A 16,658-nucleotide genomic window follows, 5' to 3' on the forward strand; every position below is an offset into this window, starting at 1 on the left:
AGTTTGGACCACTAAGAGTCGGGCCAGGACTTGTGTTCCATTTGTTAGGGAGAAGCTGGCTCCCTGCTCTGCTGGTCTTGGTGTTATGAGGAAGGGAGCTCCTGGCAGCTGTCTTTCCACCACAGGGCAGTGCTTAATTGAGAGATTGGAGTTAGAACAAAGAGAAGCTGAACTGAGTGATGGTAGGAGAGAGACCATCCCTGATAGCGTCATTTGAGCTCCTGGATCAAGCCACACCTGAATTTTTTTTTAAAAATTGTTCATGCATTTTTTTCATTCACATATGCAACTAAATTTTCTGATTAAGCCACTTGGATTTTGGCTTTCTTGTTCTTGCAAATAGAAGTGCCAATGTTCTATCCCCTTTCCGTCATTATATAATCATATAATATTCTCAGGTGGCTCCCCGGGTGGTGCTAATGGTAAAGAACTGGCCTTTAGGAGACACAAGAGACGTGGGTTTGATACCAGGTTTGGGAAGATCCCCTGGAGTAGGAAATGGCAACCCCCTTTCATATTCTTGTCTGGGAAATTTCATGGACAGAAGAGTCTGGTGGGCTATAGTCCATGGGGCTGCAAAGAGTCGTATAAGACTGAATACATACACGTCCATACATACATACATATAACATTCTCTACAGTTTACTTATTTTTCTTCCCTATTGAATTTTCCTACCACTCCCCATGCTTCTTTTTTGGGGGGGCGGGCGGAGGTGGCCAGGGGTCTGCTTTGCTTACTGCCAGAGCCCTAGAGCCCAGAAGAGATCATGGTACATAGTGGAGGCTCAATACATTTTTTTAATAGAAAAATAAATAGGCCTGAATATATATATATCATTTGCACCTTGCCCCCATTTTGCAGATAATGATAACTGAAGCTAAGAAGCTGAATGTATCCAGAGTGATTGGCCTAATTAATGGACAAGCATTTACATCAAATGATCCTGGCTCAAAGTCCACTGCTCTTACATTATATTGCACCAAAGTTTCCTTCTCATTCTTCGGACTGTATAGTCACCATGACATTACCATTTACTGAACTCTTGCTGCTGTCAGAGAAATTTTCAGCCCTCTACATGAATATCTCCACCAAAGTAGGTGCCATCATTAACTCAGTTTACAGAGAAAAAAAATTGAGGTTAATGAATGGGATTAGTGTGCTTATAAAATGGACCCAACAGAGCTCCCTCACCCCTTCAGCCTTGTGAGGACACAGTGAGGAGACAGCTGTCTATGAAGCAGGAAGTAGTCTCTCACCAGACACCCAATCTGTAGCACCTTAACCCTGGACTTTCTAGCCTCCAAAACTGTGAGAACTACATGTCTGTGGTTTATAAGCCATCCAATCTATGGCATGTTTGTCATAGCATCCCAAACAGACTGAGACATATGTGTCATTACCCTTCAGAACCTTCAAAGGCAGAATTTAAAAGTAAAAAATAAAATTAAAAGTGCCAGGTGTTCCAAAGATTTTTCAAATGTCTTCACAATACTTGCCATATCTTTTTGAAAAATATTTATTTATTTATTTATTTTGATTGCACTGGGTCTTCATTGCTGCAAGTGGGCTTTCCCTAGTTGCAAACGGCAGAGGCTACTCTTCATTGTGGGGCCCTAGGTTTCTCATTTGGAGAAGGCAATGGCAACCCACTCCAGTACTCTTGCCTGGAAAATCCCATGGACGGAGGAGCCTGGTAGGCTGCAGTCCATAGGGTCGCTAAGAGTCGGACACGACTGAGTGACTTCACTTTCACTTTTCACTTTCATGCATTGGAGAAGGAAATGGCAACCCACTCCAGTGTTCTTGCCTGGAGAATCCCAGGGACGGGGGAGCCTGGTGGGCTGCCGTCTATGGGGTCGCCCAGAGTCGGACACGACTGAAGCGACTTAGCAGCAGCAGCAGCAGGCTTCTTATTGTGGTGGCTTCTCTTACTGTAGAGCGTGGTCTCTAGGTGCACTGGCTTCAATGGTTGCGGTGTGCAGGCTCAGTAGGTGTGGTAGGAGGGCTCAATAGTTGTGATGCATGAGCTTAGCTATCCCGCGGCATGTGGAATCTTTCCAGACCAGGGATTGAACTCGTGTCCCCTGCATTGGCAGGTGAATTCTTATCACTGTGCCACCATGGAAGTCCCATACCATATCTTTATATCCTCTATACTATTACACATTTAACATGTTTAATCAACTTGCAATTTTAGTATTTAGAGTCTATTTTAAACAGGAAATGTTCATAATTGGAAAACAAGTATCATTTGCCATAAATAGAAGATAACGATAAATATATATACTTAAATTCTAAAGGGATCTTTTCACACCTAAAGGCTGGACTTGAGGTCTAATTTCTCTTTATTAAAAAGAGTTGACAGGGTTAGGACTTATTAGGACTATCTGAGACTTTCTCCTTAAGATAATCATTGCTCCTAAATAAAATATTAAAGTATATTAAAAAGTAAATAACTGCTCTAAACCAAGGGTTTTCAGACTGAACCATGGCCTGTCACATGTTTTTGTAAATAAAGTTTTATTGGCACATGGCCACAACCATTCATTTACGTATTGTCTAGGATGCTTTCATGTTACAGTGGCAGAATTGAGTAATTGCAACAGAGATCATTTGGCCCATAGAGGCAAAAATATTTACTGTCTAGCCCTTTGTGGAAAAAGTTTGCTGACCCCTGCTCTAAATCACATCACACTCGAATTCTTTGGTGTGGATTTTTATCACCTTTTAAGGGAAGCAATTCCTTGGAATAAAAAGCCCACAGCAGCCTGAAAAGGCCAAATGCCATCCAGTTTGTGTGGAAGCAGGCTCTTTAGATGTAAAATCCTCCCAGCTTTCTAAAGGCAACAGCCAGAGACACCTTCCCTATTGAGAGAAGAGCAGTGGTCAGAGCCCCATGCTTCTCACTCTGAGCCAGAAGTGGCATCTTCCTATGGGTTTCGCTGAGTGGTGGAATTATGTATGACTTTATCCTTTCCACATGTCTGTATTTTCCAAATATTTGAAGCTGTATTAGTTTGCTTGGGCTTCCATAACAAAGTATGGTGGTTGAGACAACCGAAATTTATTTTCTCACAGTTCTGGAGGCCAGAAGTCCAAGATCAAGATGTCACTAAGGTTGGTTTCTCCTAAGATCTCGCTTCTTGGCTGTTGCTGGCCGTCTTCTCCCTGTGTATTCTCCTAGTCTTCTCTGTGTGTGTGTCTGTGTCCAAATTTCTTTTTCTGAGGACTTGCCTCATGGTTCAATGGCTATGACTCTGAGCTCCCAATGCAGGGTGCCCAGGTTCAATCCCTTCAACACATGGATTTTGGGAAAAACAATTCAACCCATAGCACGTGTATTTGTTGCATTACTTAAAAATGAGTAGTAAATTGCTAAATTTTTTAACAGGTGGACTAACAATCATGGCCAACAGTTTAGCTTGGGACTTTTTGTATGTAAATAATGTATGTCCAAGCTCCAGGAGTTGGTGATGGACAGGGAAGTCTGGCGTGCTGCAGTCAATGGGGTTGCAAAGAGTCGGACACAACTGAACGACTGAGCTGAACCAAATATTTTAAAAACACAAACAGTGCAAAGGATGGCAAGGGAATGTAGATACCTACTCCCACTCAATCTCACTCCTTGCTGTTGACAGTCTCTTGCATATCCTTCCAGAAACATCTTCTATCATCATGCTTCTTATTTTGCACAAACAGGATTATGTTTTATGTACTGCTCTGCAACTTGCATTTTCACACTGAACAATAAATAAACCATTGTCTTTTTTCAAAGCATTGCATATGTCTTGCACTCCCAACCTCCGTCTCAATGCCTGCTTCCAAAGAACTCAACTTGCAAACAAGTAACTTGGAAGCGAATCTCAGACAGCATGTCATTTCACCCATAAATATTTCAATAACTACTACCAAAGATCAGGACTTTGTTTTTACTTTTAAACACAACCACAAACAAACAAATAAAATCAGAGTAAGAACAGAAGTGAAGGTTTGGGGAAGAGAGTTAATCATTCTTTTAATTTTTATTTCTCTTGATGATATTGTAATGCAAATTTGAAACTCTGGAAAACTGAATCAGTAAAGAGCCACTTGGTCCTTATCTGCATTCCTACCATCAAGACAAGCAAGATTTTTCAAGCCCTGAGAATTACTTTGGTGTTATTCCTTCCTTGGTCTATAAAACGGTGAGGCCAGAGAGAGTGTTGGGACCCTAGGGACTGCTTTCTTACCCTGCAGAAATGGACACTCTAGGGCCAGGAAGAGGCCTGCTCTGTTACGTGAGTTTCAGAGAGACAACCACTGTTCCTTACTGTCCCCAGGTGCTGTCCCCTGGACCTCAGCTTATCTTGTGATGTGAGGTAAACAGCAACTTTACAACACACTCCTCCTCAGAGTAGAGTGCTGTGTTAAGCACTTACCTGCATCATTTCATTGAATCCTGCTCTCAACTATTATCATCCATATTTTGCATATATATTAATAATAGTTTTACCAAGTCCAAGCTTACACTGCTTTCCCCAGGACAGGTGAATACACTGAGATGAGTTGTTGGGGCAAAGAATAACAATTTTATTCAGAAAGCTAGCAGACCACAGAGATGGCAGACTAGTGGCCCAGAGAACCATCTTGCCAGAGTTAGAATTCTTTTATACTAAGATGGGAGGGGGCATGACTAGTTGCAAATTGCTGGAATTTTTTGTTCTTACAGCTGTACGCTAGGTCTGATCACAAAATTCCTATAAACCTCCAACCAGACAAATATTATTCTCTGTTCTGCAACTTTTTATCTCTACATGAATGGAAAACTGTTATATACCTTTGAAGGTCAGAACCTTGAGAATGGGCTGTCCTATGTACTTCAGCCTATAGGCAACATTCTTTTACAAAAGGTGCAGAGTCAGCATGACTAAGCACAAACCACAGAGCACAAAGTTTAGAGCTAAAGGAATAGCTTCAATATGGAGTCAGGTTTGTTCTTCTCTGTTACAGTAGCTTCAATTTATTTGTGTATTTGACAAATTTTTACTGAGCATCTTGGACATGGCAGACACCGGGTATATAGTGGTGAACCAAGCAGACAAAAATCTCTGCCCATGTGGAGACAGAAAATAGACAAAGACATAATACAATGGCAGACAACTGAGAGTGGCATGGAGAAAAACAGAACAGGGTTAAGGGGAGAAAGGGTGATGAAAGAGTTGAGGCTGTTTTAGGTAGGTTGGTCAGGAAAGACCTCTGACAAGGTGATAGCTGAACAGAGACTTGAAAGGAGTGAGGGAGCAAATACCTGGGGTAAAGCATTCTAGCCAAGGGACAGTTTCAGGATGGGAACATGCTTGGGATGTTTGAGACATAGCAAGGAGGCCAGAGTGGTTGCCAATGGTGGGGGGTGGGGGACGGGGGGCAGGGGGGGTGCGAGTCTTAGACTAAAGGTGGTATGATGCCCGGCCTGGCAGCCGTGGTGTGTCTCAGGCTTATTCATATGAACTCCAAGAGCTGGCAACCCTGGATATCAGGGCTTTTTGTTTTTGCTTGTTTGAGAGCAGACACACCACTTCCCAGCACACTACAGTTTGTAGGCAACAGTCAGGATTTGGATTTTATTCCAGGTTTAACAGGAAGCCATTAGAGGCTTCAGAACAGAGAGAGGCATGATCATACTTCCGTTTCTAAGAGCTGGTTCACCTGCTGGGTGGAGAAGAGACAAGAGCAGAAATAGTTTTAAGTCTTTCAGGCCAGGGATGATGGTGGCTTGAACTTGAAAAGGTTGTATTTGGGATGCACTTGGATTTGCTGTAAATGAGGAACATGGAGTGTGAGCGAAAGAGGGACAGAGACAATGATGCACCAACGTGTAACGTGGTCTTTCTGTGCTCTGGTTATCCACAGCAGCTTAACAAAACACCCTGAAACCTGGTGACTTAAAACAACAGCGACTCCAATAAAAAGTTAAAAACAGAAAAACAATAGCGATTGTTTACTTAGCTCACAAATCTGTGATCGGGCAGAGCTCCATGGGAACAGCTCATCTCTGCTCAGGAGTGCAGAGAAGGGGCTGCTGGAAGAGAAGGGGGCTGGAAGGACTGCTTGATGCTGACTGATGGTGGATACTGGCTGTTAACTAGGACCTCACCTGGGGCAGCAGCCAGAGCACCTACCTGGACCCTCAGCATGTGGCCTTAGCCTCCTCAGGCACAGTGGCAGGGTCCCAAGAGAAAGAGAGGGCCAGGAGTGCCATTCTACCTTTTCCCTGCAGCTTTATCCAGATATTATTGACCTGCAACATAAGCAAGTTTAAGGTATACAATGTGAAGATTAGATGCATGTATATATTGTAAAATGATTACCACCATTAGATGAATACGTCTATCCCTTCATGTAATTACTATTTTGTATGTGTATAGTGATGGCATTTAAGATCTACTATTTTGGAACTTCCCTGGTGGTCCAGTGGCTGGGACTCCACGCTCCCAAAGTGGAGTGGGGTGGGGAGCCCCAGGTTCGATCCCTGGTCAGGGAACTGGATCCCACATGCCATAGCTGAAGATCTTGCATGCTGCAACTAAGACCTGGAATAGCCAAATAAATAAATAAAAATGGAAAAAAAAATTTTTTTTTAAAGATCTATTCTCTTAACAACTCGTGTGTGACACAGTCTTGTGAATTATAGTCACCATGCTGTATGTTAGATCTCCAGATCTCATTCCTCTTATAGCTGGGAGTTTATAATCCTTGACCAATATGTCTCCATCTCTCCCACCTCCCTCCAGCCCCTAGCAACTGTTCTGCTCTCTATTTCTATGAGTTAGGCTTTTGTAGATTTAGCATTAAATCGAGAATATACAGGATTTGTCTTTCTCTGTCTGACTTACTTCAGGCCAGGAGAGAGTAGGACGGTATATATTACCTTTTGAGACCCAGCCTGGGAAGCCACATAGCATCACTTCTGCTGCAGAGAGTCCCCCCAAACCCAAGGGGGAGGGAACCTAGATTTCATCTTTTGATAGGGGAGGGGTAGGGTTCTAGAAAAGCGAGTTGGACCAGAAATATCGTCACGGACAACTTCAGAGAATACAACTCACTACGTTATGTTTCGAGTACCATGCTAAGCAGCCCACGTATATCATTTCATTCAATACTGCACTATCCTCACTTCACAAAACTGAGGCTTACCCATGTCACTTGCTCCAGGCTATTCAACCACTAAGGAGAAAGAGCTGGAGTCTGATTCCAAGTAACAGGGAAGCACTTGACGGAACAGACTTGGAAGTGGCAGAGAATAGCCTTTGGAGCTGAACCCCAGAGAGGGGGCAACCAGCAGGGCAAAGCTGGCTGCTCTGAGCCCACTCACAGCACTTCTGTCCTTCCCAGGGTTAGACTTTGCTTCCCAACTGGCTCTAAGGCCACAGCTCTACTGTAATGTCAGGGCTGTGAAGAGAAGATGAGATTTGAACACTTGTGGGCAAATAAGACAATTTGCTATGAATCAGGCCCTGGGAGCCTGATCTGGTTTGGTTCAGGAAGGCCTCTAAACCTGGATGCAGCTTCCTTCCTGGGCTGGGTAGGGGCCAGTGCACGGGCAGATGGAAGGACTGGTGGAAAGCTCTTTCAGAAACTGTCAGTGTGTGTTTCAGAGCCTCAGCAAGGGAGCTGGAGGGCCGGGCATTCCAGGCCACACAGATCTGAGATCCCAGGCTTCCAAGCCAAGCCAGCAGCCCCTTTACCATAATCAATATTTCTGAGAAGAAAAGGCCAGCTCAGGGCAGAAACCAAGATGGGCCCTTGGGACCTCTGGTTTCTCTGCCCAGTGGCCCATCATCACCTTCCGCTGCGGGCAGCCTTCAGTGGTTTTCCAGAATGCTGCTGAGGAAGCAGGGACTTGGGGATGTGATACCAGAAAAACTGCCAGAGTAACACAGTGGGGGCGGGAGTGTGTGTGTGTGTGTGTGCACTGTATTTATTAGTTTTTGTTTGTTTGTTTTGTGATTCCCTTTTCTTTTTATTAAAAGAGATCTATCTCTCTCTTTTTTTTTTTGGCCATGCTGCACAGCATGTGGGATCTTAGTTCCCTAACCAGGGATTGAACTCGTGCCTCCTGCATTGGAAGAGTGAAATCTTAACCACTGGAACTCCAGGGAGTCTCTGTATATTTATTGTTTATTAAACCATCTCAGACATAAACATTATCAAAAATTTTCCAAAATCTTGAAACCACCCAAGTGCCTGCTAATAGGTGAATGGATAAACATATTGTTACCTATTCATACTGAGGATACTGCTCAGAAATAAAAAGGAATGGATTACCAACACACACAATAGGTACCAGTCTTAAAAACACGATGTTGAGTGAACGAAACAAGACACAGAAAGAGCCTACTCTGTATGATCCCATTTATCTAAAACTCTAGAAACGATCACTGTAATCTATAATTGCAAATAGGAAATCAGTTATTGCCTGCAACTGAGGTTTAGGCGTGGAGGGAGATTAACTCCAAAAGGAGGAGCGACTTCTCTGGTGGTCCAGTGGTTGAGACCCTACCTTCCAATGCAAGGGGCTCAAGATTCATCCCTGATCTGGAAACTAAGGTCCCACATGCCACAGGGTACCATCAAAATTAAAAAAAAAAGAAGAAAAGAAAAAAAGGGGAAGACTTGGAGGAACTTTTGGGGGGTGATGGAAATGTTCTCTATCTTATTGGGGAAAAAGCTACATGAGTGTATATATTGATCAAAATTCATTAAACTGTAAACTTAAAATGGCTGTGTTTTATCATATACAGGGTGTACCTCGATGAAGCTGACTTTAAAGACTAATATAACAAACTCCCACATAACCACCTTCCAATACAGGAAAAAAAACATCAGAAAAAAAATTGCACCCCCTGTGTACCCCTCCCCAATCACCTCTTTTCTTTTTTCCTCCTCAGTATGATGTGTTTCATGAATGTCTTTATATTTTCACTACGTGGAAACATGTTTCTGAATGTTGTATGTTTCTTTCTCATGTGACTTTATACTTTTACTGCATGGGATATACTCCTAAACTGGTATATTTCAAAATCAATTGAAAGGATCACAGCTAGCATTTCAATAGTAAGGATAGGAGAGGATTAAAAAATAATCAGAGCATATGACACTTAGTAAGGTAAGGATGTCTTGTGAAATTTTTGTAAAAGTTTTACATCTGTATATATGTGTACTGAGGGTTGAGACATAATATATCTTTCTTACAGCACACTGTGGCCTCCAAAAGTTTGAAAAACACTGTCCTAATATATAAGATAATATTATATTTTTTGTCATTTTAACTTTTATGTAAATAGTATGGTACAGTTCTAACCCTTCCCCAACTGGCATTTGTTTGCTTGACATTAGCTTCCAGATGTATTCATATTGATACATGTAGCTTAGTTTCCTTCATTTCCATCACTGCATAAACATGCCACAGGTTATTTTTCCATTCTCCCATTATTGGATTTTTTTCTTTTGCCAAATGGAGCATTACCAAAAAATGCTGTCACTATCACCACCATTTCACTTTAGGAAGGACATTGTAATATAAATAAAATTGGGAAGTCCTACTATCAGAGTCAAAGATGATCCTTTTAATGGAATAAATCTGGCTTTATAAAAATGTGCTTGAGGGACTTCCCTAGTGATGCACTGGTCAGGATGTGGAGTTTCACTACTGAGGACCACAAGCCACACACAGACAAAAAAAAAAAAAATGCATTCCATTTGCCCCCTGGGAGGGGGGGGTGAGGTTGTTGTTATTTCCTTGTTGATTGTTAGTTTGTTCAGGAAATTTATAAAAACACAATCACCTATACAACAAGCTTTGCTGGGGAGAGGGGGAGGAAGCAAGTAGAATGGAGAAAGGGTTCAAATGGAGTCTCAACTGTAATGCTTTATTCCTTTTGTTAACTAAAAGAAAAAGTCCAAATTATTCCCACTCTTGTTTCTCTTTGAAACGAATCTTTTGCTTTTATTACTATAACACTGGGATTCGCCTGGGGAGGGATAGGCAAGTGTTGCTTCAATTTTTTGAGGCCTTGTGAGATAAACAAGGCCATTTTTTAAAAAAGCCTAAAGTTAAATATGGCCAAATGTTAGTGTTTGTTAACTCTGGAGTGTGAACAGGATAATCTAAGCTTTGGTCTAAGCTTTCAATAGTTTGTTTAAAATGTTTCCATCATCAACAAATATCAGGAAATTTCCAGCAGAGTTAAGACAGCTAAAAGACAGTTTGGTCTTTGTCGCATAAAATCCAGAGCTGCTAGCTTGCAATCCCTCTGTGATGTTGGTGAAGTCATTTAACTTTACTGAGTCTTGTGGCTCTCGTCTGAAAAAAAAAAAAAGGGCTTGGTCAACCCAAATGTCCATCAACGAATAAATGGATAAACAAAATGTGGTCTCTCCATACAATGGAGTATGATTCAGCGATAAAAAGAAATGAAGTACTGACACATACTACAGTGTCGATGAACATCAAAAACATGATGCCAAGTGAAAGAAGGCAAAGAAGGTCTCGTGTATAATTCTATTTACATGAAATGTCCAGGATAGGCAAAGACAGAAAGATAGAAAACAGCTGAGTAGTGCCAGGAGCTTGGAGGAAGGAGGAACAGGGAGTGACTGCTAATAGGTACAGGGTTTCTTTTTGTGGTGATGAAATTGTTTTGGACCTAGATAGGACTGTGATAGGTAACACAGTCCTAGATAACACTGTGAATGTACTGAACACATAACAGAATTGTACACTGTAAAATGGATAGTTTTATGTTATGTGAGTTTCATCTCAATTCAAAAAGCAGGGGGAGAGCTTGTTCCTCCAAGAGTTATTGAGGATGAAATTAAAAGGACACATGTGCAAAGCTCCTAGCACTGTGCCTCCATCATTGTTCAGAGCCATCTCTCCCATAGTGGGTAAGGTGAGGCTGGACTGATTAAGCTTGTATCACCTACTCAGTCAAGTTAGTGGCTAGCTCAAGGCCACACAATGAGTCATGTGTGGACTCTGCACTAGAACTTGACTTTTCCGACCTGTGAGTACTGAGCAAGTTGTCTCCATGCTGCTTCTCCTACTTTATACAAAAATGGCACTTTACTGTTTAGAAAATATTTTTCCCCATGTGGTTTTCTAATACCCCTGACTTCAGAGGTTCAGTATGGCAGAGTGCTTAAAGGGTATGGCCCCTGAGCTGGGCAAATCTGGGTTCAAAACCAGGTTCTGTCAATTCTTAGCTGTGTGTCTTTGGGCAGTCATCTCTCTGAACCTTGTTTTCCCCATCTATTTATGAAGAACAATGACTTAGCCTGTGCATTAAGTGAAAATAAAGCTGGAAGATACACAGTTGAAGCAAGAGTTAGGTCAATGCCTAGCACATAGTAAACTCTGAACTGTTGTCTAGTTGCCAAGGTGTGTCCGACTCTTTTGGGACCCCATGGACTGTAGCCCACCAGGCTCCTCTGTCCATGGAATTTCCCAGGCAAAAATACTGGAGTGGGTTGTCAATTCCTTCGCCAGGGGATCTTCAGACCCAGGGATCGAACTCGTGTCTCCTGTATTAGCAGACGGATCCTTTACCACTGAACCACCTAGGAAGCCCCAAACTCTATTAGTATTGGCAGTTGAGGGGCTACTCTGGCAAAGCACTTAACACATAGGATTAAAACTGATAGAAGAGGACTTCCCTGGTGGTCCAATGGTTAAGCATCTGCCTTGCAATACAGGGAACACAGGTTTGATTCCTCATTGGGGAACTAAGATCCCACATGCCAAGGAGCAATTAAACCCACAAGCTACAACTAGGGAGTCCATGCGCCACAGTGAAAGACCCGGAAAGAAATAAAGAACCCCGCATGCCGCAACTAAGATTCAACACAGTCAAGTAAATAAATAAATACATATTTTTTAAAAACTGACAGAAGAACAAAACAACTTCAAAGTCACTTTGCCACAGGCCCCAGATGCTGCAAAGTGGTGGTTCTCATCTAGGAGTGGGAGGGTGATGTTTGGCAGTGCCTGGAAATATTTTTGAATGTTACTGTTGTGGAGAGGGGGTGTGCTTCTGGTATCTGGCGGATAGAGGTCAGGTATGTCACTAAACATCCGAAATGCACAGGACACCCCCACAATAGAGAACGATTTGACCCAGAAGGTCAGCTGTGTCCAGGCTGAGAGACTCTACTCCAAAGTGACCTTACTCTTGCCAGACATAGTTCCAATCAACAGTGTCAACCACCCTCCAAATACCAGGATAACTTGCTACTTTCCCAACCCAGAGTGAGTCATTTTGTGAAGCTAAGGAACATTTAGCAAGGCGATAATCACCCTAATTTCTCTGTTGGGTAAGTCCAGATGGAAATATATTTGGAGCCTTCTCAAACACAGAAACATCCAACACCAACATGAACTCTATGAGGGCCAAAGATGGTTTGAAAGATCCATCTTAATCTCCCTTTCTTGAAGGCTTCTGGGAGCATCCCGAAGAATCTGCTCTCCTGATTCTGCATGAAGGGCCTGAAAAACAGAAATTGGCACACAGTAAGCACTAAATAAATACTAGCTATTATTATTATCATCATTATCATCATTGTCCTCATTATAACTATTATCTCCCAAGGTACATGGGAAGGTACATGCCAATAACAGCCTTCTTTAAAAAAAAAAAAAATTTATTTGGCTGCACTGGGTCTTAGTTGCAGCATGCAGGCTGGATCTCTAGTTGGAGCACGAGAACTCTCAGTTACATTATGTGGGAACTAGTTCCCTGAACAGGGATTGAACCCAGGCCCCAACACTGGAGGGCACAGAATCTTAGCCTATGAACCACAAGGGAAGTCCCTTACAACAGCCTTCTGAGATGGGTGATATCGTTCCCATTTTGTAGATGGGGAAACTGAGGCTCAGAGCAGTGAGTGATGCCACATTTTTCATCATCTTTTCCTTGATCTCAGAGCTTCCACTCCTATGGTCTGTTCTCCTCACAAACACCAAAGGGATCTCTTAAAAATGAAATTAGACCTTATTTAGGAGAAGATGCTCTCTGGGTAATAATGTTACATGATGTATTATGATCCAACATTTCTTTACGATTTAAATATCTTGAAAAATTAAGGGCAAAGCCATGATATCAGAAACCAACACAACATTGTAAAGCAACTATACTCCAAAAAAATTAATTTGAAAAAAAAGTAGGCAGTGGCCCAATTCCTGGAAATCTCCGCCCCTTCCCCAAAATAGTTGAAATAATCCTCCCACTCATTAGCCTGTGAAATTGCCCAGCCCATAAAAACTAACCACACCATATTTGGGGGCCTTTTGCTTTCTGAGATGGCCCACACCCTGTATGTATTTCTCCCAAGTGTGTTCTTGCCTTTTGAGAGGGACAAAATTCTGTCTATGAAATGTGTATATCTCTAAATAAATCCATTCCTTACCTTAAAAAGAAAAAAGCCATGGTTTTGTAAAATGTTAGCATTAAAGGCAAACCAAGTGGAAAGGAATATGGAAAATCTTTGTACTACCTTTACAACTTCTCAGTAAATTTAGGATTATTTCAAAATTTTAAAAAACTAATCAGATCTTGTTATTCCTTGACCCAAAACCTAGAGACCCCTCCTAACACTCTCCCTCTCACTCTGCACTCCAGCCACTCTGGTCTTCTTTCCATTCTTTCAACACTGGAAGATTGTTCCTGCCTCAGGGCCTTTGCACTTGCTGTTCCTTCTGTTGAGAATACTCTTCCCCCAAATGTAGTTCTTCCCATAACTTTCTCTTTCTTATCCTTTAGATTTTGACTCAAATCTCTAATCCTGAGTCCCTCTCCCATGTGATCACATGACCATTTCTAATTCTCTCATAAAACTGGATTCTCTGAAATTATCTCCTACACTGGTTTCTCTGCTCCTCTCTGTCTCCTCCACTAGACTGGGACTTCCATGGGGACAGAGACTATACTGCTTGGCTCACTGCTGCCTCTCCAGCTTCTCTCACAGAGTAAGGCCTCAGAAAACATTTGCCCCCTCCCCAAAAGTGATGAAGAACTGCCTGCCAATGCAGGAGACATAAGAGATGAGGGTTCAAGCCTTGGGTTGGGAAGATCCCCTGGAGGAGGGCATGGCAACCCACTCCAGTATTCCTGCCTGGAGAATCCCATGGACAGAGGAGCCTGGAGGGCTTCAGTCCATAGGCTCGCAAAGAGTCAGACACAATTGAAGCGACTGAACATGCATGCATGCACACAAAATAAACTGTGTCTGCTGGTAATACCATCAAAATAAAACTATGAATTTTGTCAAACAGCTTTCATGCATATTTTTTCCTATGGTTTCCTAATTTGTTCAAGATTTCCGGGATATCCCGGCAGGTCCAGATCTGCTGGCAAACTGCATCAACATTTCTTTGTATCACTTAACAACAAGCCCAATGCTTAATAAATTGGGGGAAGGAATGAGGAAGGATTCACCCCCAGTGTTCTAAAACAGAATCCCGAATTATTGACCTGGGGCCAAACGTAGTTCATGGATATGCTTTGGAAACCTTACATAGTGTTTTAGAGGAATTTGAGTTCATGATCAACTTTTAAAAATTGGAGCATTTCACATCAAACTCCAGATGCCCAAGTTCTCCTGAAAACTCAAAGGACCTGGCCTCACTGGGCCCAAGTTTCCCACTGGGTCCCCAGGGTCCCCATGGACTAGAGTTGGGGTGTGTGCTCCTCAGTTTATCACAGTCCCTATCCACCTGGCTTGGGCTACGTAGGTGGTGTTCATGGTAAAGAATCCATTTACCAATGCAGGAGATGCAAGAGATGCAGGTTTGATTCCTGGGTCGGGAAGATGGATCAGGAAATGGCAACCCACGCCAGTATTCTTGCCTGGAAAATTCCATGGACAGAAGAGCCTGGCAGGCTACAGTCCACGGGGCTGCAAGGAGTCAGACACAACTGAGCGACTGAACACACACACACATCCACATCCACCCAGCTTATTTCCTTCATGCTATCAGCCTAATCCCTTTAGGTACTAAGATTCCCCCTCAAAGCCTAAAGTATCCTTAGGAATACTGTTAGTTTCAAATATTTTCACTTTAGCCCCCCTCTTCAAATCTTACATGGAAGTTTAATACCTAAAATAGATAAGAGTGATTACAGTTCATTTTGATTGAGTGCTTTCTGCATGCCATCGTTCTGCTTTGGTTGACTCAAGGGCTTGGGGACGCGAATTCTACCAGCTCTCCATCATTTTCAGCAGGCCCTTACAAAACCTCTATGGATCCAAGGAAGACAGTTCAAAAAGAACATTTTTTTTTTTTTGGCCTTTCTGCATGGCATGCAGTTCCCCTATCACGGATAGAATCTGTGCCTCCTGCAGTGGCTCCTCAAGAGTCTTAACCACTGGACCATCAGGGAAATCCCCTCAAAAGTATATTTTAATCCATGCTCCTCACTATAAGCAAACTAGAGGAGGGAAGAGACACTCCACCAATTGGAACAGTAGCCTTTCTGGCAACTGTTTGTCTGCTAGTCCTGAGTGTTGACAGTGGCAGGAAAAAAGCCAATAAGGGGATCTGTTCTTTTCTTCCAGAGTTATTTACTGCTTTCCGGGAGCCCTTCAAGCCATGAGGGCTCATGCCACTCTCAGGCTTAGAACTAGCTAATTCTCTTAGACATGTTTCAGCAAATGTCTGGAGGGAAGTTGCCTGGCAGAGAATGGTTTGAAGACAGAGGCCCTCCCCATGGTCCCAGTCCAGTCGGAAGTTTTCCTCCAGCCCTGATGATGTCAGCAGATGTGAACACACACGCTACTTTGTCTATGGAAATTTTATGGCACTCATCGTCCATAGAGACTCTTTAAGATCATTCCACTGAGTCCCACATTTATGTACCTAGTGTGCGCCAGTGTTGCGCTAGGTCCTGGGGATTCGCAGTGGGAATTTACTAAATATGAACAAGGGCTTTGGTTTCTGACTGTTGCGAGTTCCAGCTCTAGCTCTGAAACTTACTAGCTGTGTGACGTTAAGCAAACAACCTGGCCTCTCTCTGTCTCACTTCATCTGTAAAATGGGTGTGACAGGAATAGTACATACTTCCTAGGATTGTCTTGGGGATTCAAAGAGAGAGTTTTTGACACATACAAAGAAAAGGAGTGCAGTGTTTTGTTTTGTTTTTCTCCTCTGGCAGGCTTCAGAAGATGATATTTTTTTATTTGTGTTTATGTTTTCTGTCTGGCTGGCTTACTAAATGACTCTCCATGAGAGAAAAGCCTTGTCTTTCTTGTTCACCCCTGATTCTCTCCGAGGAACAATGCCTGGCACAGAGGAGGTGCTGCATAAATGTTTGTCTGCTGAATGAATCGCTGTCTTTCATATTCCTGCTTTAATTGCCATTCCGATGATGCGCCTTGGAGGAGCCCAGGGTCTCCTGGACTCCGGGGAGAGCCAGCATGACCTTGACAGCCAGCTGTTCACAACGGTGCTGTGCATCAGCTTCGAATGTCGCCAACTGGGCTGTGTGCCCCGGGCTGACAAGTGACACTTGTTTGTCCTCTGGTGAGTAGCGTTACAGCACGGGAGGGTAAGTTGGTGACTGGGGAAAGCTGAGTGAGCAGCTGCTCCAAGCAGGGGGAACTCTGAACCTTAACGCCTCCAAGC

Source organism: Dama dama, chromosome 5, assembly GCF_033118175.1.
Source record: "Dama dama isolate Ldn47 chromosome 5, ASM3311817v1, whole genome shotgun sequence".
NCBI classification, from domain to species: Eukaryota; Metazoa; Chordata; class Mammalia; order Artiodactyla; family Cervidae; genus Dama; species Dama dama.